This window comes from Apis cerana, linkage group LG10 (assembly GCF_029169275.1).
Source record: "Apis cerana isolate GH-2021 linkage group LG10, AcerK_1.0, whole genome shotgun sequence".
Classification (NCBI taxonomy): domain Eukaryota; kingdom Metazoa; phylum Arthropoda; class Insecta; order Hymenoptera; family Apidae; genus Apis; species Apis cerana.
In genome coordinates this window covers 9,435,069-9,451,111 of record NC_083861.1, presented here as the reverse complement: position 1 = coordinate 9,451,111, position 16,043 = coordinate 9,435,069, and the positions used below count along the sequence as shown (strand labels likewise).

The 16,043-nt window shown below is 49.0% G+C and overlaps 2 protein-coding genes across 7 annotated transcripts in view; one reads left to right on the top strand and one right to left on the bottom strand.

The window, feature by feature from the left end:
• Positions 1 to 11,662, bottom strand: part of LOC107999482 (uncharacterized) — a 28,886-nt gene extending 17,224 nt beyond the window's left edge. The window contains exon 1 of one of the 4 annotated variants that reach the window (XM_062080174.1): positions 11,520 to 11,662. The gene's annotated coding sequence lies outside the window, so the exon portion shown is untranslated. Of the gene's footprint in view, positions 1 to 549; positions 7,705 to 10,584; positions 11,232 to 11,519 lie in introns of those variants that run through there. The other 3 variants (XM_062080172.1, XM_062080175.1, XM_062080176.1) reach the window with 3 other exon arrangements.
• The window catches only part of LOC107999521 (protein FAM76A), a 47,334-nt gene that overhangs the window by 21,059 nt on the left and 10,232 nt on the right, over positions 1 to 16,043 (top strand). The window lies entirely within an intron of this gene.

Here is a 16,043-nt window from a genome sequence, read left to right as displayed (position 1 = left end):
CGTTCAGTCCCCCAATTTTTCTTTCGTCGACAAATTCGACGAGAGAAAAAGTCTACTCTTCGATTCTAATTTTCTTTTCGAGACGGGTATTAAATATCGAAATATAATAGGCGTAATATTGGTGTTACGACGCCAGGTCGTACCTTTTGAATCGCGGTTGAAAGGGAAACCGAAGGTTCTCGATCCTTTGTCCTCGTAAAATGAATGGCGGAAGCGCAATGTTGTCTCGATGGCTGGCAAGTTTCTAATCAGACGCGTAATAGCGGCCACGAATAGAAAACCGAATGTGAACCGGAAATGCCGTTTCCATGGAATCCATTCGAATCGAACCTATTCCACGCACCGCGCGATACTTGGACTCTCGTACTACGCTCGTAACTGTTACTTTAGAGAATAACGGGCCATACGGGCATATATATATATATTTATATATATTTATATATATATATGTGTGTCTGTGTTTATCACGTTGATTCCGTGTACACACACACGCGGATTTCCAGGAATAACGGGTTGAAATTCGTCTAGAATGAAATATCGTTGACTCACCACTCTTGTGTTTTTTCGATCTTCTTACAAATTTTTATCCTCTCTCCTTCTCTTTTCTCTTCACTCGTGGAAGAAAATTTCTTCCTTTCTTTCGGATCATTCCTCGGAAAAAGCTTGTCTATCGCGTCAAAGTCGAGCCGTTAAAGATCCGAGAGATTCGAGACGATGGCTTTAATCGGCGGACCAATTACGGTAAAAGCTGCCGAATTTCGAAGGTCAGAGGCCCGGCCGGCCGCGGACTATCAAATATTCATTCGATGTTCCCGATGGTTAAGAAAGGTCTGGACGTTTGTAAGAAGGTCGACGGTTTGCCGAGTCTGCGGGGGGTCGATGACCCTTGGAAGGCTTTGAACCGGGACATGTTGCGTTCGAGCTTTTTCTAGAAACTGCTCTCTTACTCCACTGATCTTCCAGCGAACTTGATTCCTCTCCTCCGGACGCTCTCTTTTCCCCTTATCCCCCCTTCGAATTTTCATAATCATCTCACCGAGATACACCCAAGCTCCGCTATCTAAAAACAATTCGCTCGTGGTGCAGATTTATTTCGAAAATCGGGGCGGACTCGACCGATAAAAATTCTCTCGAATCGAGGATAGCGGCTGTCGATTGCTCGATCGAGGGGCTGGGTTCGTTCGAGCGAGGGTTCGATCCGAAAATTGGGCGAAAATCCAAAGTCCCGTTTCCCGCCGCGTTTCTCAACCTGGCCTCGCCGCCGCCGCCGCCGCCGTCGTCGTCCTCGTCGTCGTCGTCGTCCGTTTAAAGGCCGACGTACTCTCCGGCTGGTAGCAAAATGTAAACCGGAAAAGCAACGAGCAAGTGAATTAGCGAAGTGAGTTCGCGATTGCCCCTCCCCTTTCTCTCCTCTACGCGCTGCCTCGCTCCGTCCTTCTTTCTCCTCGTTCACCGCCACCTTCCATTCTCTCTCGCCACGGATCTGAAAGAAGGTCTCTGCCGGTCATTGTCCCACTTGGAGGTCTACTTGGACTTGGACTTGGACCATCGCTATAGGCATGGTGCGCTGAGTAACGAGGTTCCGATACCCCCATAGGGGACCCCCTTTTGCGCCTATATTCTATACGCAACGCGTGCACACATGTACACACGCGGATCCGCAGACAGGGACGGATAGACGGACGGAGACAGTGTTCGACGGCGGTGAACGAACTTTATGAACGCATCGTGCTCCCAGCCATGCGCGAAAATCTTCCTAAACGAGCCAGCCAAGTTTCCTACACCTTCCTTACCTCCGGCCAATCCACGCGCTTTCCTTCGCGCCTCGCCTCTCCCTCGTTTTCCTCTCTTTCTCTTCCTTTTTCCTCGCGATTTTTCTCTTACTCGTTTGTCGAGGACCCCAATAACCCCCGAAATCGAAGATTATAAATCGAGAGGAGGAGAAGAGGAGGAGGAAGACGAAAAAGAAGAAAAATTAGCCGCTACGAGGCATCGAGAGGCTTACCTGCATCCGCCGCCCCTGCATATCGCCACGTACCGACGTCGAAACCAAACCGCGTCACTCGCCTAACTGTACATAGGCTTGTGTACACCGAGGTACCGGTACACAGCTACGACTACCAAACGGTCGTAAAACCATGAATACGTGAAGACGTTTACACGTGGGCCACTATGCACGGCTCTATGCGTGTACAGGTGCGTAAAAGCACCGTTGCACGGCCGACGAAGGCGAGGCCAAAAGTAAAACCGAATTCGTTTTCGGTAGGTCTTCGGCCTGCCGCGATTTTTTCCCCCCTTATCTCTCTCTCTCTCTCTCAGCTTTATCTCCTCTTTTCCTCCACTTATTATTTTCGTTACGTCGTCTCGTTATCGTCGCTATTTTTACCATTTTTTCTTTCGTATTCTCGAAAATAGAAAAGAACGAGTTGGATGGAGGAAAGGGGTCAGTCCAAAAACGAAAGTCGCGGACAACTAGTTGTCGCGATCGACAATTCGGTTGTAAATGTCGGGATGGATTAATGGTGACGAATGGTAACGTTCTCCGCGATTCTTATGTAACCCAAAGGTGAAGAGATGAATCGAGGCTGCCGGGTCAGAGACATCGGGCGAACAGGTCTGCGTTTCAACACGTTCGCAACAACACCTCCTCATCAACAACGCCTCGAAGAGTCGAAGGAACGGAATTCGTTGAACCTTGAGAGTTTCGTCTTCTCCTCGTATCGAGGGGAGGGAGGGGATGCGGGCGTTACGCCGAGCCGATCGTGATTAATCGCGAGCGACGTAGACGGCCCTGAATTCCAAGTATTCTTTCCATCGATCGATCGGACGGGACAACTCTGGATGGTCGAACGGTGCTCGTTGCTCTCCTGTTCCTCGTCCTCGATGAAGTCACGAACGGACCGTGACCAAAGCCAATTTTTCCTCTTGGCTGAACCGTGCCGTTCGAAACTCGTATCTTCCCCTCTTCTTTCATTACTCCGTTTCCTCTCTTTACAAGGATGAAAAGTGTCGTAAAAATTTTAATCGATCTCGTTTAAAAGAGCCGCATTTCGAAACGAAGAAACTTTCGTTGAACTTCTTCTTCCAGGAAACTGTCGTAACGCGCGTCTTTGACGTCCTGCGCTATCCCCGAAGAGATTAAGATTCGTTATTCATCGAGAATAAAAGGAAAGGAAAAGAAGGAAAAAGGAAAAAGAAAAATGTTGCGCGAAAAATGTCGGATATTTGTATTTATATAAATAAGGAAAAGATGGTCGAGCTCCGTGACCCAAATAGGAACGAAGTAGAGGTTTAAAAGTGGTCCGACGGCATAGCAGCGCGTATCGTTTCGCAAAAGTACAAGTGGAAACGGACGATGGCTGGTCGGCCGCGCTGGAAGCAACGTGGCGCGCCAAGGCAGAGCGCCGCTCTCGAGTAGTTGTGATCGACGTCAGGCCGTACGTGGCCAGCCAGCTTTCAATGGGGACACGTGATCGGCAGACTACGGCAGTGGTGGAGGTCGACCGGCTGGCTCGCCGGTCTGCCCTCTCTTTCTGTTCTTTCTGTTCTCGGCCGAGGACCTCCTCTACGTACGCCGTGGAGTCACGGACGACCGCTATATCATTTTCGCTACCGGCCTGCGCGCCTCGGTTCACCGTTCTCGTCGGTTGTTGAACCCGACTCTCTTTGCGCGCTGCATAACCCATTTTGTAATAGCACACTTCGAACCGTGGCGCACCGCTATCCTTTTCCCAAATTCACGTGTACGCTTGATCGCTCGCGTTTAATACAGCTGTCGTTTCGCCTCGGACGATTTATCTCGGTATCCAAGCCGGAGATTTCCTTCGGGTAAACAACAAATTTCGCGAAAATTTTTTATTCACGAGGATGCGCGAGGAAAAATTTGTTGTTTTCTCTCTCTCTCTCGATCCATCCATCGTTGGCGAGATCCTTGGAGAATTGTCAGAGCGGAGAAAGAAATCGGCGAGATTTTTACGCGCACGAGTGAAATGAATTTGTACTAGGTCGCAGGTTTCCATTCTCGTCGGTTATTGAACTTGACTCTCTTCGCGCGCTGCATAACCCATTTTGTAATAGCACACTTCGAGGCTGTCGGCATTGTTTCCTCAAAGACAATTTACGCTCAGTTTCCATTCTTTCACCTCGAACCGACTCGGCGACGAGCCGTCAAACGCGCATAGAAGTGGACATTTATCTTCGAAACGAAACGCTTCGGAACGAAGGAACGAACGAAATGTTGGTGTTCGGCGCGTGTTCGATTCCCTTTTGCCGTGTGCCCGATTTCCAGCGAAGGAAAGGCGGATTTTCATTTTCCTGCACGGTCGATGAACTTGCCACTCGTCGTACCGCGACAACCCATTTTGTAATAGCAGAAATCGCAGCGGGCCCGCACATCTTGTTACAAAATGGACTGCGTAACGGTGTCCTTGCTCGCACGAGATTAATTCTCCGCCCGCATTTCTTCCTTCTTCCAAACCGAGACTCGGTTTTCTCAAAATCGTGGCAATAGAGCAACAAAAGAGGGGGAAGGGGAGGAAAAAAGAAAAAGAAAAGAAAAACATAAACGTAATAATAAAGGAGGCTAAGAGAGAAAAGCTGACCGCTCGAAGAAACGTTCTCGCGTTCGCTATTCGCTTTGCCACGGTAAAAAGCAAACGAACGGGCAATCAGTTTGCGCATTGGGAAGCGAGGAGGAACACGGTTGTACCGTTTCGAAAATTTCCCTCCGCATTCCTGCGGTCTTTTCGCTCCTCCTTTGTCCATGTAACCTATTTCGCGAAAGGAACTCGCGCCGGTGGAACATTTGCGCGCCCCGCAACGAAACGAATTGTTGTTCCACGTGCGTACACGGTCGCGGGCCTCGTTCGCCGCTTTTCAACCGAAGGCACAAAGGACCAACGCTCGTGAATCGCTCTTTCTCCCGTCCCTGTTCCCCGACGACAATGAATTTCTTCACGGTTCGCGTAAAATCCACTTTTGAAAAGTGAAAATCCAGAGGGCGGGGACCCTCCCCTCCTCTCCTCTGGGGATACATATATATATATATAATCGCTATGGAATTTATATTATATCGGGTTGTGTACGTAGCGAACGAATCAAAGAAAAAGAACGAAAGAGAGAAAGGAGGAAGGAACACGCAGGGGAAATTATTAGCATCCGGATCTTGGATGACGACCCTGATACAACCGAGTTGTGCACGTCACCGACCTGCGGCACGACGCCGGAGAAATTGTCGTAGCCAGATAAGAGCGTCGGTTATTCGGGGGTATTGTGCTCGACTCGCGTGGCGTAAGGCAGGTCAGGCATACACTCCTATATCTCGTTCCAGGAGCTTCTACCTCTCTCGAGAGGGGGAGGGCCCCGACACCTTGATTAAACGAATTTTTCGAAAAAGGAATTATTCGACGAAACGATTCGTATCGACCGTTTCACGCGCAAACGTGAGATCAATACGCGGTGGAAAGGGTGGAGGGAGAGAGGTATTACTCGTTAACGGATGTTTCGATAAGATCGTGAGGAAAAAAAATGATATTTTGTTACGCGTGGCGAGGACCGCAGTCGGGCTCGTTCGATGGAACACGTAACGCGCATTTGCGCTTCCGGTCGATACCTCTGGCCGATAAAGCGTTCCTCGTAATCGTTGTGAAAGAGATTAAATAACGGAGTTTGTCCGTTTCCGCATTGAATAGCACGAACTTCAATGTCAATGTCAGTCGCCCTTTCACCTTATATAACGAACGAGTGCGCTCGACCGACCGACTGCTCGCTCGCTCGCTCGCTCGCTCCTCGCCTCTGCATATTACCGGTTTAATCGCGCTTCGAGCCGGATGAAACGAAATAATTTCCCTTCGTTTCACCGAACGATCGTTCGATTAATCAAGGACGAAATTTATCGAAATTGTCCGATTTTTCAACTTTTTCCCCTCCGAGATTTCTTCAACGAGAGGGAAAAGAGAAAGAGAAAGAGAAAGAGAAAGAAAGGAAAGGATGCTGCGAAAATCCTGGTGATAAATCGTTCGTGGTATTAAGAAGAAATTAGAAGTTAACTGCGCGACCGTTTTGAATTGCAAATCGGCATACTTGCTCCAACGGCAATCGTTCTTCTAGCTAGCTAGTTGTTGCTTATTCAAAGTCGTTCACGGGTACTCGAGAAAATGGAAATTTTACGTGGTATATTTTCTAGGTAAGTGTACCTTCCTCCGGTATCGCGACGATAGTAAACTGCGTTTATTGCCGTGGAGAGAGTAAAGGATAGGTCAGCCTTGAACGCTAAATTTAACCTCGATACGTAATTACCCGGTGGACATTGGGAAAAAGTGATCCAGGAAGTACATAAAATCGTATCGAGACCGCGTCGAATTTGTTCACGATCGAGCGTTGTTCGTACACCTTCCTATCGAACAACTTCCTGTTTTACACTCTTTCGAGATAGCCCATCAGCTGCCGCGTTTCAGACCACGCAACCATTTCGTCCTTTTCCTTTTTGGATGTAAACTATAATCTTCAACGTGCTCGCCACCGACGATTTAAATTGAATTCGAGGGATCGAGCGAGGTGAGCGTGAACTCGACGAAATAAATAAATAAATCAGATTTTAAAAATTTGTAATTTTTTGAAAATCAGCAAAACTTTCGAAACTCGATAATAATGTGCAAGTATAATAATATAACCGAGATACGTCGGTATTCGAATCTTTTTTTTTTAACGAGGCGGAGGAAAGGGGGGGGGGGACAGGATATTAAATCTAAATCGATAGATGAATTATGTGTTAAAAAAATTTCAAACGACGCGCTCGAGGAAGAGAAAAGAGAAAATGGAACGGAAAAGTGATGAAAACGGAAGTTGCGCGTTGTGGGAAAAGTGTGTTTTGATCGTGCTCAAGAGTAGCTCGGGGCTGTCGACAGGTAGAGCAAGGCTATAGCGCAAGCAAAGTGAAGCGAAGGGAGGGAATCTCACGGCTGATGGCTGGCCGTGACTTTACTCAACTCAGCCGGCACTCGGGCCGGCGCAACGCGTCAATGTAGAACGGTCATTGACTCCCGGTGCTCGGCTCGCGAGCCTCCTATATACGTGCAAGCTCGAGCCTTCCTCCTTCTCTTTAACCAGACGCGCTTCTGCGCGATGCGAACACCCGGTACGTGGCTTATACGTGCCTCGCCATTCCTCGTCATACTTCGGCCTTCTCCACTCGATCATCCAACCATTCCACTCATTTTTGCCACGTTTATTTACTTCTCAATGACGATCGATTCGATCGATCAGGCAACGATTCTTTCTTTTTCCTTTTTCCTTCTCTTTTTTTTATTCCTTCCTACTTTCCACCATTCATCTGATCGTAAGAGGGAGTTTTTAAAAATAGTCCATCTCTTCCATTTTTCTACATCGATACGTTCTCGATAATACTTTTCGATTTTCGTCATTTTCGTCAGTCGATTTCCGGATACCGGGTCAGAATCTCTTTCAACATCGACTCGAACAACGTTTTCCCTCAACGATAATGATAAAGCGCGATGTAGGGCGGTTATTGGCTCTTGGCGCTAGACCCACTCAAGACCCCCCTTGTGCTTCGCGCGTATACGCTCGCCATTCACGTTCGCGGGTTTCACGCTCGAAAACAGCCACCCGGTGCATCATACGTGCCTCCACACCAGAGATCCGTGATACTCTGAGGGTTTTTCGAGCATGGTCACGAGGTAACGATCATTTTTCTTCCCCCTCTCCCTCCCTCCCTTCCTCCCACCCCAACAATCTCGCGATAAAACGATTTCAGAATGAACATTGGCGCAAGAACAGAGGCGCAAGTGTTGGCGGCATCGGGCTTCGTGTTAATGACGTTTCCACCGGAATACGAACGTGTTTATTTTTTCTTCTTCTTCTTCTTCCCCCTTTTTCTTCCTTCCTTTCTTTCTTTCTTTCTTTCTCCCCCCTCCTCCCCCGGTTGACCTTGGAATCCGGCGGGAACGGAGGAGTTTTACGATATTTTTATTGAAGATTTACGCGCCGCTGCCGCCGCCAACTTTATCGCGGTAAATTCTTGCGGAGAACAGGGTAAGTGAGAATGAGGAAGTGAGTATAATGGGCTTTATAGCGGGGCGCATCCACGCAGACTCGCGCGCATCTCGCGTTTAACCGGTCCTTACGCACCTTCTTCTCGATAATATTAACCACGCAGGCGATAAAAATAATGACGTTGATAATCGCGATAAATTCGCTGTTTGATAACGAGGCCCCCCCTCCCACCTCCTCTGCCCTTCCTCGACCAGGCAGCAGGGAAATTTAAGGAATTCGAAGGAAACTTGGTGCTGGACATTGAATCTTATCGATTCGAGAGGATCGATCGAGTCGGGAGGAGAGAGAAAGATTTTCGAAACACTCGAAACGGGCCGATTGTTCACGCGGATAGAAGATAATTTAATTGGAAAGTTGTTCTTTTACGGTAAACGTGTCAACGCGCGATAATTAATAAAGAGGAGCGCGTGAAACGGGACACCGTGTATACATACACCGGACGGTCATCGTTACGGTAGCGCGTAATACTTTACGGTTCGGCGTATGTATTATCGCGAAATCGCAGGACAAGCGCAATTTTTGCATGGAAAATGGCGCTACGGTACTTTCAGCCTCGCCGCTCGCCCGCGGCGAACGAATCTAGGCTAGGCCTACGAACGACACGGTCATCGACCACCCTTGATTTTTTTTTTTCTCTTCTTCTCCTTCTTCTTCTTTTTCTTCTTAAAGACGGAGAAAGCGACGCTACTTCTGCCTTGTACTAATTAGATTACGACGAGATCAAAATATTCGAGGTGAGGGAAAGGGTAGGGAGGGGGGGAAGGAAGTGTCGAGAATAATCTCTTCTTCGAACTCGAATTATCGTCTCCGATTTTGATTAAATTTTTTTTTTTTTTTTTTTTTTTTAAGAAAATTGTTTACGTTTATTTTCTACTTTCTTTTGTTCTTGTTTTCGCGACATATATTGTAATAATATATTTGTTAGAAAAAAAATATATTATTTTCGTAACGCGTGCATAAGCTGTTTATTTATCATTCGAGAAAATAATAATAAACGGGATGTTTCGATTTAAATAATAATGATTAAAACGGGAAAGAGAGAGGAAGAGAAAAGGATCGATTCTTCAAATCGTTCGGACACTGAATCTTCTTGACTTTCGACGCGAAGTGGCCCGTTTGAAAAGTGCAACGACCGTTCCAATAAATCGACCGCCCCCGTCCCCCACCCCAAAATGATTACATACACGCGAGTTTGCAATGACCGCGGCTACGAACCGCGGTCTGCGGATACCGTTATGTCACATTAGTAGGCACCTGCAGGCGTCATTATCCTCTCCCACAGCGTGCCATTCTCAAAATCGAAAACCACTTATCCTATAACGAGTCAGAAATCGATTCTCTCGTTTATCCTTTCGTTGAATATTTTTTTTTTTTCCCCCAACCGTTTGCGTGACGGAATGCTGCCGGATTTAAACGGAATTTCATTTAATTCAGGGCATTATGTTAATTTTCCTGTTGTTGTCTAGCTTTCCCACCTCGTTATCCTATTCCATTTTTCCCTTCTTCATTCTCTCACGAAGAAAGTAAACGGAATATGATTGTTCATCTTGGGATCAGCGAGCAACGATCGCAAACGCGAAGAAACACGCGGTGGTTCGACAGATTTTTCGAACGAGGAGGAGGAGGAGGGGGGCCAACCGTGCACCGTTATGTCATATTAGGAAATACGCGCGTTTAACGGTGTTTCTCTATTCGCTGTTTGACGCTTCCTACGTGATCCAATCCGTTTACCAGTAGGTCGATAATGAGCGAGTATATATTTTTCGATTGGAAAGGACGATAATTCGACGATAATTCGGTTTTTTTTTTTTAATGTGACAAATAAACATCGCAGATCGATCGATTTGTTGTCATCGTTGAATCCCGTTCATCGGGAATTTTACGAAACGAAATAACGAACAACGCGCAACGAAAACGAGGATTATCGCTTTTACCGTTCCCTTTTTTTCTTCTTCTTCAGCCTTTAAGTTTGGTCCTGGTACCGTTAGGGCCAAGGCTCTCGAAGAATCGAGCGTGAAGAAACACTTTCTGTATTCGAAGAGCTCCTTCTATGACGTAACTCTCGACGCACTAAAGGGTCTCGGTCGTTCGAAGTAACGCTTTCTTGGGTGTTATTTTATTGCTACTACCGTTCTTCTTAACCCGTCAATCGTACGAGAGATGTCGTTCGATTGTCATTTCGAATACTTTCCTTCGTAACAATTTTCCCCGATTCACTGTTATATAAGAAAAAGAAAAGAAGGAAAGAAAGAAAGAAAAAGAAAAAGTACGTCGAGCTATCAACTATTTTCCGTTTTCGGGAACTCTCCGGAAGAAAATCGTTCCTTTCGGGTAACAATAAAAAAATAAGGCAGGCAAGGGCCTACTTTTACTAGAAAGCAATTAGAAGCATCGTACGGATGATCGGTTCGATTGAACGCGTGAAATTGAACTCACATGTATAGAGGGGCGTCTGTTACGGTATGCGGGGCACGAAATATCGGAATACGAAAAGGGGGGCTCTCCGTCACTCACCTTGGACGTCTCCCCGCGTTCGAGCAGGCGGCGAACTCCTGACACAAGGCACGGCAAACTGTCAAAGTTCACAAGTCAAAGTCACTGACATATCTTCGGGCCGTGACACAGGTCGATCCGTCAGCGGTCACACAACAGCGACCGGTGCGCGCGAAACCTCGGCGACCCGAGTCGATCTCATCGACTCGTTCTCGATCGGATCGGATCGGACGAAACTCGGAAACTCCTTGGCGAGTTCTTCGACTTCTTCCCTCTCGGCTTTTGCCCGCCACCCACGTCCGCCTTCTCTCCACTCTCTCTCTCTCTCTCTCTCTCTCTCCCTTTCTCTCTTTTTCTCTCTCTGCGTTCCGGATTGCGCGGACTCCGGAAGAGGAAGTCCCCTCGAGCCGAGGGAGGACTGGAAAGAGACAGGGATGGACGACGACGCGCGGTTCAACGTCGATCCGTGCGGGCCGATCCGCCGCCCATGGATCCGCCGTCGCTGAGTATCCCTGTTTTCCCGCGGGCTCGGTCCACGCCGCGTCCAACGGAAGAAGCGGATCGGAATCACGCGCGGAGGACCTCTCCTCGCTCTTTGGCGAAGAGGACTGCCTCGTCCTTGACGTACGGTCGTGTACACCGTGCGAAGCCGCGTGGTTCGAACTGACGAGTACGGCGGGTAAGGTGAGTCTAGGTGTCTCCTTGTGTACGAACCGCGCGCGTGTACGCACCAACGTAACCACGTTACCGTCGCGTTTGTCGGTGTGTGAGTCGCCGGGAGGACTGCGCGGCGGAGGACGGGTGGCGAGGAAGGAAGAGAAGGCCCGTGCTCCGCTCGCCTCGGCTCCACGAGTCCTCCTCTCGACTTCTTTTCTCCCTCCCCCCTCTCTCTTTCTCTCTCCCTCTTCTCTTCCCTCCTCCTCGATCCTCCGTTCTCCTTCCTGCTGCTCCCTTACCTGCGTGCTCCCCTCCAACCCTCTTCGTCTTTCTTCAACGACGCGCGAGTTCGAGAGAAGCTCCTTCCTTCGATTCTCGTCCCTTCTTCTTCCTCCTCCTCCTCCTCCTCTCGCCTTCTTCTCTCTTTCCTCGTTCTCTCCTTCCTTTCTTCCCTCTCGGATTCTCCTCGCCTTCTCGTTCCTGCGCGAGAGCTGCGGAGAGGAGGAGGAGAAGGAGGAGGAGGAGGACGACGACGACGACGACGACGATGACGACGACGACGACGACGTCGACGACGAGAACGAGGACCACGACGCCGATGACGACGACCACGACGACGGGTGCTGCGGTACGTTTCGTTCGTTCGGTTCGGTATTCTCCATCGACAGAAGCAACGGTACTCTTCCCCACCCCCTTCGCTCGCCTCGCTACGGCTCGGCTCGGCTTCGCTCCGAGTTCTCGCTCCTCCGCTACGAGAGAACGCTACCTCCTTCTCGTTCCCCCTTGTCCCTTTCTACATCCTTCCCTCCTCTTCTCTCTTCCTAGCCTCGGCCACCTCGAGTAACCCTCCCTCTCTCCTCCTCCCCCTCCTCCCCTCGCCCCTCTTTTTTCATTCGCTCGCTCTCTTTCTCCACTGTTTTTCTCCACGCGCCTCCCCTCCCCTCCTTCTGCCCGTACACAGGCGTACGGCCCTCGCTTCTTCCGTCTCCCTCCTTCGCCCGAGCTCGCAACCGTGTCTTCCTTCTCTTCTGGTTACTGACCTCCGAAAATACAAGCCGAAGGACCAAGGCGTACACGTATCCCTCCCTCCATCCTCCCCGCTCTTTTTCCTCTCTAGCCTCTCTCTCTCTCTCTCTCCATGCGTCCACGACGAAGGGAGACCTTCGAAAAGGGAATTCCTCGATCTCGGGATCTCGAGGAAGAAAGTCGAGAAAGAAGGACGCGATCGTGCCCTCTCGAAAATTTTCCTTCGGGTCGATCTTCCGTCGAAGGGAGGAGAGAGAGAGTGTGCGTGTGCGTGCGTGCGTGCGTGCATGTGTGTGTGTGTGTGTGTGTGTGTGGTAGACTTTTCTCGACGTTTCACTTTTTCCCATTCGTTCCAAAGCGTTCCAACCTCGAAGCGTGACAAGCCCGAGGAAGGTCTCGAGTCACGCAAAAAAGAGAAAAAAAAGAAAAAAAAGAGAAGAAGAAGGAGAAGAGAAGAAAAGAATCGAACCACCTAAAGATCGGTTTAATTATGTAATTTTAATCGGCGTGCCGTTTTTTTTCCTTTTCTTTTTTCTTTCTTTCTTTCTTTCTTTCTTTCTTCTTTTCTTTTTTCTCCCCAGCGGGCAGTTCTACCTCTCCTCTCTTCCGCGTTTCTTGCCTCTCTGGTTACTGACCTTCGGAAATCCGAGCTATCGGCCGCCACTCGTTTTCTTTTCGCGTTTCTTCGGCTTCGTTCTTAACGGCCGAGGAGCAACGACGGGGAATCTGATGTTGATGCCGATGGAAAAACTCGCGGATCGATCTTCCCGTCTTCCTTTCTTCGCCGCGCCGCGATAATTATCGTTCATTACCGTTACAGACGTTTACTCTCCTTTTATCTCTCTCCCTTCCCTCCCCCTTACCCATCCATCCGTCCGTCCTAACCTCCATTATCCATTATCCATTATCCTTTTCGTCCGTGATGATACGATTCGATTACTCGTGCTTTTGTTAATTGTGAATTGATTTGAACCGACGGGGACAAGAGGAGGAGGAAGAGGAGGAAGAGGAAGAGGAAGAGGAAGAGGAAGAAGAAGAAGAAGAAGAAGAAGCGAAGGCAGCGCGCCGCGTGCGTTCACCGTGAATCGTCTTTCCGGGCGTTAAAGTCTCCGATGCCGGCGCGTCCCCGCCCGGCAGAAATACGAGACCCTGGACAACCGAGTCGATTTATCGACCTTTAATGCGTTGCGTAAGAGGTCCTCGTCCCTCGAATAATACGTTTCGCTCGTCGCGCTGCTCCCTCCCCCTCTCCCCTCCACCCCTCCCCCCGGTGTACAATCGTAAATTTGAAAGTCGATTGAAAGTAACGAGCTCCTCCGCGCGAGAATCGCGGGTAGGATGACCGTGAATGAATTATTCTCTCCTCCCCGAGATCCCCCTCCTCCTTCTCTCGAGAGAAATCGGGAGACAGGATGCGCGAGACAAGGAGAGTAGAGGAAACGGCGGTGATAACGAGGAGGTGATAAGATTCGCATCGGCCGCTTTTACGTAATGTACGCACTCTCGAATGCCCGCGTCGGGAGATCGATCTCTCGAATTATTGGCCGAAATTAAAAATTGGGAACGAATTTCGAGTTATTCTTCGTTTATTTCTCCCCGATCCATCCCGCTGCATCATCGTCGCGGTGGAGAATTTCCATCGAGTCTAGAACGCGTCTAAGTAGTGGCGCGTTTTCTGAGCAGCGTGGCAGATTAAAATGCGCGAAGGGAAGCGAAGCGTTCAGAATAGATCGATGTCGATCGTCTCCGGGAGGAGCGTTGTCGCAAACGAGCGTTTTCTCAACTCTCGTTCTCGCGATCGAGATTATACGAGATTATCGGAAGGGTGTATAATTATTATTATCGCGAGTCTGAATCGTTTTCGAGGAAGGAGAACGGTTTCTCCGAGGCTAGGACTGGGGAAGCGGTAAAAGTAAATCGATTCCTCGAATGCACGAAACGCAACGTGTCCCCGTGGATATCGTCGAGGGATCTCGTCGGATTTCGAGATGATCCATTTCCTGGAAACTGGAAAAAGAGAAAAAGAGGAATTCGTGAATCTGCGAAGGAGGAGAGCGATCGGCCGTGGTTACGCGCTGAGCGGGTAACCGGAACGGAACGGAGCGGAGTGGAGCGTTCGCAAGTGGTTACTGACCTCTAGCATCGAGCACTCTTACGCTTGCACTACTTAGCTAGCTCGTCGGCTCGAGCCGCCGGTGATCAACGATGAATCGCCACTTTTCTCGCCGTTTTCGTACCTTCGACGTTACCTTCTTACCTTCACCTTCGCGCCTCCCGACTCGCGTTTCCGCCGGAAAGCCAATATGCCGTATCGTTAGAGGGACGCGTCCACCGGAAGCGGCACTGCTCTCCGATCTATGTCACGGACAACCCACGCACCTTCCTTCTCTCCTTTTCTTCCGTCCATCGCCCATTTTTCTCTTCTCTCTCACTCGCTCGCGATTCCTCCAAAACACTACGCACCGTTTAACAGATAGGATAGGAAAGTTTTCTCGACGTTCGATGATGATACAACGTTCGTGTATACGAACGGTCAGGGGAGAAAAGTAAAAGGTTGGAAAAAGAAAAAAGAAGAGATGGCGATGACTTTCGAACGCGGAGCGCGAATTAGAATCGATCGGTCGGCGGGATCGGAATCGGGGAAGAAAAATAGCAGTCGATTTCCCTTCTGTTGTGATCGCGCTCGATCGTGAATCGCAAAGTATGACACGGCTTGCTCGAGAGATGTCCGCCGCGAGTTCGTTAACCCCTGAAAATACTCTCTTGGATCGTGGTTGCGTGCACGCCGCACCGGGATGCACTAGTTTACTTCTTTCCACGGAGGTGGAAGTGGTTTTGTCCCAACGGTGTGTGTACATATACATATATATATATGTGTACAACGCGCGTGCACTGTACCTCACCGGTACCTCGCATTAGAAACTTTACCTACATCGGGCCAGATGCCACTCTTCCACTTCTTCTCTCGCCTCCAATTCTCCTCTCAATTATTATACATACCATCGCCGCTGCTCTTCCTTCCAACGAGTAATTAGTTCCCTCGACGCTCCGAAATCGGGAAAGTGTATACAAACTTTGGCTAGGCTCGTATTCGGACTTTCCATACGTTTATTCAGCTCGATCGGCGCGTTCCCTCGTACGTATAAAGATAAAATTTCTTAGGAATGCTCGTTGCTTTTTTTTCGATGAATATCAGGGTAGTAAGAACGAAATCTTACTGGAAGAAAGTATTGTTTGTTCCGTTAGATGGAGATTATTTCACCTACATTTGGGAGAGCGTTAATTATCGTTGCTCGGCGGCTGTCGCTATCCTTGTATGCTGGCCAATATTTCAATAACACAAGTATTTTGTACGAAAATTATCGAGAGAAACGTGCGATTTAACGCAATTAACCGACACCTTTCCCGCATCGTCAACCCGGCTTGTTTGCGAACGACTGGTTCGCGACGAGAGATCCCCGCGTTTAGAAATTCTAATCCGCCTCAGTGGAATCAAGGTAATTGACGAGGACGCTCCATCCTTGCGTCGTCCTCGAGTTTAAATTTCGACACCGTGTCCCTCACAGCCAAGTCTCTCGACCTTCGCTAATAATATAACGATTCGCGATTACGCTCGACGCGACTCGCCTCCTCTTTCCATTCAATCTCCATTCAATCTCTCTGATTCCTTCCGATTCGAATATCACCGAGAATATGAATTAAAACAGCTTCTCTCCGAGAAAGGAGAGGGAGAGAAAATCCATTAAGCGTTCCAACGACAAATTCGTTTTCGTTCGGGCCCAAGAATTCGAACAGTG